This window comes from Colletes latitarsis, chromosome 3 (genome assembly GCF_051014445.1).
Source record: "Colletes latitarsis isolate SP2378_abdomen chromosome 3, iyColLati1, whole genome shotgun sequence".
Classification (NCBI taxonomy): Eukaryota; Metazoa; Arthropoda; class Insecta; order Hymenoptera; family Colletidae; genus Colletes; species Colletes latitarsis.
Genome location: NC_135136.1, coordinates 28,184,545 through 28,195,139, shown reverse-complemented (window position 1 = coordinate 28,195,139; position 10,595 = coordinate 28,184,545). Strand labels below are relative to the sequence as shown.

At 35.4% G+C, this 10,595-nt stretch overlaps 1 pseudogene; it reads right to left on the bottom strand.

The window, feature by feature from the left end:
• Nucleotides 1-7,080: 7,080 nt before the first annotated feature.
• On the bottom strand, nt 7,081-7,653 carry LOC143340350 (uncharacterized; annotated as a pseudogene).
• Between the last annotated feature and the right edge of the window lie 2,942 nt (nt 7,654-10,595).

Here is a 10,595-nt window from a genome sequence, read left to right as displayed (position 1 = left end):
AATCTATATCTTATTTATACGATATGCGACAACTAAAATTTCTGTCGGTCAAGAAATTTCCTCTCTCAAAATAATTGACAACTGTTCATTCGTTTTACTAACACATATTCTCATCTTAATATTATCTAACAACATGTCTATGAATTGCATTATTGCCCATAAGCAAGTTGTTTTTTTTACTTTTGCCCTTTTTTGATGCACTGTGCGACGTTCTAAATGGGTTAAGGGGTTAAGTATTCAAAACGCGTGAATGCGTGCAAGTATGGGTTCTGTACGGGGAGTCCGCGTGCCGAAGGAAATCCATCTAACGGTGGTACCTGAAGGGGAATGCGAATACGCGGTAAGTCATGGTTCGTCAAGGACTCCGTAGAACGGTGACGTGCAGTTACGTGTAAGTGCCCCTTCGGTGGAACAGGGGTTTACGGGAGCCTCGACGAGGACGTCGCTGGCAGGGAAAACGGTGGTATATACGTGGAATAGTAGAATGTAGAACATGCCGGGTGCGTAGCTACGGACAGGCAAGTTGAAGAGACGCGGAAGAAACGGGGCTGCAGAAACTGAAAGGGAAGCGTCCTGGCAAGACAGATAAATGCATTTATGAGGAAAGACACAGGAAAGAGAGAAAAGGGCGTACCGCGGAGAGAAAAAGAGGGTCGTTGGATCGCGTACGGCGAAGGGGGGAGGGGGAGGGAAGACAGGAGGGAAAACGACGTACATTAACAACATGATGGACGGCGGACGCGGTCTGTCTACGATACCCAACCGACGCCGTAATGCACAGGAGTGCATGGAGATTGCCGCGGGTTGAGAGGCGAGGGGAAGGTGCATCTAACCGTTCGACGCCCACACGGCGAGCACGGAATCGCGAGAGACTGCTCTCAGGGACGACATGCCCCTGGAAGCCGAGGGAAGAAAGCAGAGAAGTCGAGCGTGTCGACGACGCGAACGGAGAAGACGGTCGCGTCGCGGCTTATTTTCCTCGTAAATTGGCAGACATCGTTGTGTTTCGCCTGCCCCGAGTGTCGGCTGTCGTCGAATTCATTAGAACGGATCTCGTTTGTCTTCGAGGTATAATCGAATTAGGAAAGTTGGATCGAATCTATGGAGATTAAGGAGCCTGCTTAGTTCGAAAGTAAAATAACATCGATCGTTTTTTGTTACTTGACGACTCGAGTCTTGAAATCGTTTGTGAAGACAATGGGGACATTCGAAAAATTGACAATGTTATTATGATTTTAAACTGACTTCTCTATACAAGTCGAGGCATTTAAGGTCCCCTGGATACCTCCATTCAGATTTTATGGAAGACATAGCGTCGGTGATATTTTGTGTGGTTTCAGGTTTAAGGTTATTAGTTTTTTTTTTTTTTTTTTTGCTATTTCAAGTAATTTTAATCTATCTTGAGGTATAAGAAATTATCAAGAAGTTGCAATGATTTAAATACAGATAAAACGACCTATTGTTAAATAAATTGGGTCAAAAAGTGGTACAATCGACTCTAAGAAGAAATAGTAAAAAAATATGTTCTCTTATTGTTTCTCAAAGTTTTAAAATTTAGTGTAAGAGTCGAATTTTGTTTATCAATTATTGAGGTTTTTATTTATTTTAGTTCGGCTATTAGCTACATTTGAGCGCAATAAGAACCATTTTCATCTGAATTTATTTTGGTTAAGTTTTTATTAGTTCTATAAGTTGAAAAAATCAATTACTTATTCTGGAAAGAAGTTTTGTAGCTAGATGAAACATAAACAAATATACAAAATTTTGAAGATGGTACGAAGAATAATTTTTCAAAGAAAAATTTTTATACGTCTCAAGTTTGCATGCCGCGAATTAGACGAACTCCTTAACGAGATATTGCAAGAATAATTTCGAGTCTCGTGGATAAAAGACAAACTAATATTGCAGAGAAGTGGTCCAAATATATTGGAGATTGTGGAATTTCTTAACCATTACTCTCCTTTCCTCTCCACCTGTCTTGCTACCTTTTAATTTCCCCGTAACTGGAGATAAACGTTACTCGGATAATTAACTTCTTTAAATTTTTCTTCCTACCTTCCTGCAATTTTTATAAATATACCCCGATTCTCTTCGCGGCGAGAGTCTCGTGGAGGACGAAGGATATCGAGCGATTCAATTTTATAATGAAATCATAATTTCTGGAGCATCCGCGGAAAAAGGAACGAATTAAAACCACAGCCACGAGGTATAATTGTTTTTTCTCTGTTTCCATTTCCTATTAATCGAATTCCCAGCTATGTATCATTGTCTGGCCTCAAAATTCCGCGTATCGCTACGAGGTCGGTGCTTTTAATATTAACGGCGGAGAAGGAATTTTATGAATTTCCAGTGTTTATGGCTCTGCATACTGGAAACGTTAGCAAGGATAACTATGGAAAGTGAAATAAATCTCAAAAAATGTCACAAAATTATTGATGGACTTGTAAGAATACTCTCCCATTTGATATGCGACGTTATAAAGTAAATATATTAATATATAATATAAATAAAATAAATATTATATTGCACGGAGCACATCATACATCTACATATTTAAATAAGTTTAATATGTGTACGCTATGGGAAAAATACACTATCAATGTATTTAGACAAAAAAGTATGTAAATGCGTCTATCGAGAAGCGTGTGAAACGTTCTTTGTATACTCGACATACATGCTTAATGAATTAGATCAGTTGAATGATTAGATTAATCGTTTCCGACATTTATTCTTCCGTTTAAATAGTATAGGTTGAATGCACGCCTGAAGGTGACCAGCAATTGATTGAAAACGTTTATGTGAAATTAACGTAAGAATAATCAATGAACAAAACTGACTTGATTGATCAAAAATTCATAAAGGAATTAGGTTATTTCCATAACCAATTATTAAATTTAAACAGGTATTAATGGCAATATAGCAAAATATATGAGAGGTTTAGAAGAATAAGGATAAACTTTACTAGAAATTCCACTTTTTTCATATCTATATAATTATATAAATCATCTTTATAATGATAGAAGTGCAAGAATTTTTTGGTGAATTCGTCCTTATGAAAAATGTTTGCACTTACTTTCTCAAACGTTTCATACAGTCTCTGTCAAATATCAAATTTGTTTTTAAATCCAACGCGTCAATACTAATGGGCGTGGGTGTATGTTTATTTGCGAAAGTTGTATTTGAAAGAGTATATGCGACGATTTGACGTCGAGTTTTATTACGAAACTTTGACAGGTTGTCAGTTGTAAATTTGAACTCGGGAAAGCATCGTAGTACTCGACATTATTACCGACTCATTGCGCATAATCGTTGAAACTGAAACGAGATCTGCCGTCAGCTACGAACACATGATTGCAAAAGGCATCGATGGAGATATAACTCCCGATATTGCTGTCGATTGCGACTGGTACCTGCAATAGGTGTATTAGGGTGCTCGATCCGCGTCGAGAGGGCAGGCATTTTTGTTTCAAGTTCGATGTTGTCGAGAAACTGACGCACACTTTTTAGAGTGGAATTTCGGTCGATTTGTAGTTTTCGATCGAATCGAAACTGTATTGAAGAGTTGGACAGATTGCCCTTGAATAGAATTCAGATTGAGTGATTAGAATACGAAAATTTTATTTCACTGTTAGCCAAAATTATTATTATTTTTATTATTAATATCATTAAAACACATTTTATGAATATTTATACAGATTTTTATCATATAGTAAACATTTATTTTACTCTAATTTGTCTTCATATACCTACCAATAACGTTTCAATTTTTGTACCCCCCCCCTTATCACATTATCGAAGTTCACGTTTCTTTTTTCTATGTGTCTATGTACTATTTTAACTGTCTCTTAGTTGATATATGGTACGTATACGTACGTTCTATAGATACCGGTTTTGTTAAATCAAAATAGAATTTTCATTTATCTAAACATTATATTCATAAACTATTGACTAGTATGATTAATTAATATCTAGTTTTTGACCTTATTTAAAATTCTTTAGTTAATGCTATTTATCTTATTTAAATCATCCTTTAAAGAAGTTATTAACACCGATCATCAATAATTAGTAGGGCTTCTTTAAGAAGACTTGTTATTACATTCTTTTCCATTTTTCACAATACTACATAGTTAGCATCTTAAGTTACATTATTAGTAAATGATCAAGTTCAAGTATTTCTATTATTTATCCATACTTCTATCATATAGTGTTTTGCAGAATTCAAATATAATTTGGGTTAATATGTTGAATAAAGACATAAAATTAAAAAAAAGGACATCATTTGGGGGGCAATATTTATAGCTTCGTGTTTTTTGTATTATAAATTTGTGTGGCTGATGGTCCTCTGTTCACATTAATTCGACAATGCTATTAATCTGTCAGCCATTCGAAATCGATTGTCGGAGTAATCGGAATATCAATTGAATATCATTTATCGAACGTTATCGTGAAATCCGCGCGGTTTCCTCCTTGCTCTATTTGATCGCGCCGCTTCAGGCGACGTCTGTTATCGATTATGCGGGCAAACTTATTAGACAGCGATTAGCTGTTATTCGCATGCAACGCACTGACCCTATTTCTCTCCGGCTGATGCATAGGGTTAACCACAAACCCGCAGACCTCGTCATAGTCATCGTCGTAACTGTCGACAGCCTGCTTGTCCTTAACCCCCACTCCTGGGGCATCCATCTGATCTATAAGCAAGCAGGTACATGGACATTACGACGTTAACGTCTTCGAATATTGCTCGTTTCCTTTTCACATTTAGTCTGATAGGTAATAACAGTCGGAACTCTTTTATTATCAGAAATAAATCTCTGTTAACATCGCTGACTTTACAAACATAATAATATAGTTAAAATATGAAAATAATAGCATATAATTTTTAACTGTGTAGCTATATGCGAGGCCAAGTTTAATAACAATTAGTTACATAGTTGTCGAGTAATCGTTGGTTCTATAAATTTTGATTTTCAGTTTTGGCTATTTTTAAAAATTAGTAATTTAAGCGAGCAAATAACATGTATAAAATTCTGTTTTAATCTGAAGAAAAGTGTACCTGAAATGTACTGTGCAAATGTTTCAAAGTATTTTCGATAATGCTTGCGAGAGTGGTTTAAAGAGTTGGGAATGGTCGAAGGAAGAAATTAAAACTTTTCCAAAGCAACCGTCGATTCTCAATTAGAGAATTGCTAGAAGAAGGCATATCAATAGATTCGTGTCAGAATATTGTTGAGAGGACACACAAATTCATACTGAGAATTAGCGATCAAGCAAAAACAACAGAAAACAAATTGCCAAAGAATTGTTGTAACAAATAGAAACAAATGAAAATTTCGTAAAGAATCATTTACGGGAAAAATGCTGGCTAGTAATGATGCGAACACGCTGTACACAAATTAGACTCATATTCAATTAAATAAAGAATCCATAATCAATAGGAATTGTTGAAACGTTTTTGAGTACATAGCGTCAAAGTAAATTCCAAAGTAAACATAGAAGACACCATAAATAATAATAGTTGATATATTCGTCGGATAGAGGATGAAAAGCTCTTTAAAATGTAATTTGTTTCATGTCGATAGCATATTAGTACCGGAGATATAACGATTTTTGTTTCAAGTTGATCGCGTTGTTAGTTCTGGAGTTATAAGGGTTCGAAGCATTTATTTTCTTTTCAGTGTTGACATCGAGAGGTCATTGACCACTCGTGCTCGTAGTAAATAGTAAATAGTAAATAGTTACGTCACTCGGCCACGAAGTTGGAATCGGTCAGCACGACTCACGTGCGAGAAAGGGGTCCAACGAGTTAGACGAAAACAGAGTAAAATTGGAAAAATTACCCCTTCACATAAATTACGATATTTCCAAAACGAAAAGTCTTTAAAAAGTTTATTATGCAGAAAACATGAGTGGCTTCAGAACTGCACCCGTGTAAAATTTCTGTACTCTCAATTGCGTTACTAGACTGTTTATTAAAATATCACAACAAGTAAGTAAATTATTCGGATAATTTCATTCGTATTAGTTTTGTCAAATGTTTTTGACGTTACAGACAGTGATTATTTTATGAAATTTGGTTTGTTTTCATATCCAATTAAGATTTGATTTCAATTAAGTTGATTAATGAGCTGTCGAAATTTGGACACAAAATGTGATTGATAGGGAATCGAACAATGGGTTTTGTATTCCAATTTTTCGGAGCAACGATAAGTTGGACTTACAAGAAACAAACAAGCGTTGCACTATCGTCAATGAAGATTGTGGATATATCGTTTATTAAAAGATTTCAGAGAAAAGATCTCAAAGAAAATCATTATGTATGAAGTCGACCAAAGCTGTTTGGGTCTCATAAACGATTAGAAATTTAGCAACAAAAGTCGTAGATTATACATAGATATTGTCATACTATACACTATACTATCTGATATATTAACAAAGCTACTGGAAAAAGTGAAGCTGGAATACATGGCTGAAAAATGTGGATCGAGCAGTTAACGGGGGGAACCTCATGTAAATGGCCTGTTTTAAAAGAATTTTTTGTGAAAAATATAATGCGTAGATTGATTTAAAATTTGAGGTATCATTTATTAATATTATAATGTAATATGAATATTTTTTTTAAACTTTAATTATTAATAACCACGGTACAATGGCGGCTCGAAAATGGCATTTTGTTAATTTCGCCGTGCAGCATACAGGTTTCAAAAATGATCTGAAACAAAAAAATTAAAATGGATTCTTTAGTTTATGGAAAAACGCTCAGCATGACGATCTTTTTTTTATTAAAATTTGCAAAATTGCAAAAATGGCGAAGTTTTGAAGAAGAAAAGGATTTTTTTTATGAACTATTGTTAATTTCAGTGTTTTAAATAAAAAAATGAAAAATCGGAGCTCGTCATGCTAAGGCCAATTATTTATAGAATATTTTTGCCAAGTTTCATAAAGATCGAGTGATTAGTTTTTGAGCTTTGTTGCACGGCGTGCGAAATTTTGCGTTTCGAGAAAAACGCGTTTAAAGTTTGAGTAACAAAAAAATCGTGAAAAATTCGTAATTCATTTTAACTTACCGCAGTTTTTTTACTAATCTGCGATTCCAGGGCCATAGAACAGATCTTCCTCTTCTTCGAAAAGTTGCGATATAGCCATTTTTTCTTCTTTTAGAGAAGCGCGAGCCTTTTTTGTGCAATGAAGACTGCGGCGCTACTGCTGTTTAATATGGCATTTATTTTCATGATCAGTGAATGTTTTGCTCTGCTGTCCAATTACTATATTGAGCTCTTGCATTGTTTGAAGGATCAACGAAAATCCTTCGTTGAATATGCCGGCAGCCAAAAAAGCAGTTATTTCAATAATTTTTATGCCACAATTGAAATGCTTAGGAGCTAAACGCCAAATGATGGCGTTAAAGCTCTCGTTAGCATTTTGTGTATAGCCACCTAAACATCTCTCCAACAAATCATCTCGTGACAAATCTTTGTAAATTGGATGAATATGTTTTTGCACATCTTCATGTAATGGAGGTGGATGGTCAAATTCTTGTCCCAAGGCCTGTGCAACGCACCACTTACACCACGAATCGGCGCCAGGAGGACAGTCGTTGTGCTGCAGTTTTTCATTTGTTGAAGACAGATGATCTTGCACTTTTCGACTCATTTTCACTATCGATTACACGGTATCTTGGAGTTATTTCTATATTTCTACAATGTCTGTTTCTGAGCGTTCTGAGCATTCTGAGCTGCTTCTTTCGTAAAAGTCTTTATTCGACTGCCAGTAGAACGCTCGATTCTCTTCGGGAAGATTTCGCTCTCCTCTCTTTCCGAAATCGACACCTCATATCTCTAAAACCTAAACATCCGTCGCCCGACTGCGGTGATCGCTTATACAACCATAAGACCAAGCATCCGACGAGCATTCGACTACTCGAGGCGCTGTGTCCAATAGAACCGTTTACTTTACTTTGAAAATAAGGAAATCTCTGATCACTTTCTAACTTTTTTTATCGTATTCCTGAGGAAATTTCCTATCAATTTAAGCAAAAAAAAAAAAAAATGCTCCAAAATTTCATTTTACATGAGGTTCCCCCCTTAAGGAGTCACTATTACTGAGCCATCGTCGGTGAGACAATATTATTATTATTTACTGGATATACATATCCAATAAGCATTACTTGAGAATAAACTTCATTACGGTCTACAGAAAATATAAATTACGGAAAAATCCCGAGTACTTCTTCGGGAAAAATTTTGTGATATCGGCTTGCTAATTAACGTGCTAGGATCTACGAATCTTGAGATTTGCAGTAAAAAGAAAATGAATCAGTTGTACGGTATATCCACTGAACCGGAACTCTTGCCAGTCAACCGTTCTATATCAGATTGAACCGCTTAAACCGTAGTAGATTCTTTCTCCTCAATCCTGATATTTAAATGTTTATCGCCTATACTATTTAGTTACATACCTTGGGTACTTAGTTAGGTATAAGGCACTCGATCTTATCGCTTTAATCCTTCCGGCAGGAGGGGCATTTATAAGTGAACCTAGAAGGTGAAGAACGTAATAAAGGCACGTTGATTATTCAGAAATTCTACTGCGCGAATGTACGGAGTACATTTTTTTTTTCGGTGACACTTAAAGCATATCAACTGTTGCAAATTTATAGTGTATTCATATTTATTTATAACTTCCATGGGTACTTCAGTTTTAATTAAAAACTTCAGCGTTTGAATCTATGAATTTTCTTGTTCAGGTGGCATTTTAAGCACATCAATTATTGAGAGATAGCTGTATTGTGTCTAACATTTGTTCGAAGAAAACATTCTATAATCTGAAAACAAATAATTTCCGTATCGACGTTTTATTATTTGTCCGCACAGCGTGTCACTAAATTCCCTCGATATTTTTGTGGTTTCCGTTTAATTTATAAAATGGAGGGGGCATGCTGACGACAGCGTTGATCATGAAAACGGTTTTCGATCGCTTTGAAGTGCGCGTAGTTGTATCCGTGTGTGCACGAAGAACGCGTACTATTCGCGCGGTACGGTGGAATATGCGTAACGTAGCGTGAACCCTTCTGTAGCATGGGTGGAGACGGACTCACGCAACCACCTGTGCTCACGGGTCAGCATTTCCGGTTAACACGCTGGTCGCCGTTTTATTCACCATTTTACCGTTCCTCAGTCGAGTTCTAGGAAACTAAATATTTGCGTCAATTCCATACGAATTTGTTCGGAACATGTGGTGCGTTTCAAAGAAAGCATTCATTGCGACTCGCAAATACGTTGTAAACTGGGATTGAACTTCGGAATTAACGGATTTTTGAATAGAATAGAACCTTGATTATACAGGGTGTTCAGCCACCCCTGGGAAAATTTTTAATGGAAGATTCTAGAGGCCAAAATAAGACGAAAATGAAGAATACCAATTTGTTGATCGAGGCTTCGTTAAAAAATTATTAACGTTTAAAATTCCGCCTCTAGAACGGCAATCCGCAAACAGCTGCGTACTCGTGATAGTGGTTCTCACTCACAAAACTGTATGACTGTCGTAAGTAGAGTTTCTCACGCTGAGTGGGAACCACTATCTCCTGCACGCAGCTGTTCACAGATTACCATTCTACAGGCAGAACTTTAAACGTTAATAACTTTTTAACGAAGCCTCGATCAACAAATTGGTATTCTTGATTTTCGTCTTATTTTGACTCCTAGAATCTCCTATTAAAATTTTTCCCAGGGATGGCCGAACACTCTGTATATTGCGTGGGAGCCCTTGTTCGTTGCTTCCAAGGGGACAGAATGGCCATTTAGTAACGTGTGAACTTGATAGGGAATAGTAAGAGATAGTAATAGCCATAGGTATGTAGTAGAGATACAATGTGCACGTAGTATTCCTTAATAGAAATCTTTTACACCTAGATACATTTTTTGAAATAATAAATTGATGTATACACGATGAAATTTAATGCTTTCTTTTCATAACATATTAAATTTTCATAACATATTAAAAAAACTTCTGTTTTTATTTGTTGAATTAATGAAATATTCAAATAATTATTAAATGCAAAGGACTAATTGTGAGAGTGAATTTAAAAAATGGTAGAAATTAAATAAAACTAAAATTTTCTTCTATGACCACATTAGATAAATGCTTACTACTCTTGTTGCTACAAGAATCTTTCTTCCTATTGGACACATAGTGACTGTACAAAGAAGCTATGTATTTAATATAGCTGAAAAATGTAAAAATATTCGTATCTTCAACCCTTTAATTAAAATTACATTCGCTGAATATTTGAATTATTGAAGCGTTTAAATAGTCATATACAGAAAATTTTAACGAATAATCTCTATTCAATTTGGATTATTCTGTACATTGATTACGTACATACACACGTATCATTTAAAATGAAATGTTTAAACGTTTTCAAAGCTAAACGTTGGAAATTAATCTTTTAATAACTATTATTTAAGATATTCATACAACGGAGATTGTTAAAAAAAAATATTACTATCTACACTTTACAAAGTTTACATTACTCAAACAAAAGTATTTTTAGAAAAGAATAAAATGTAAGTTTCAATGCTATACATGCGAGTGTT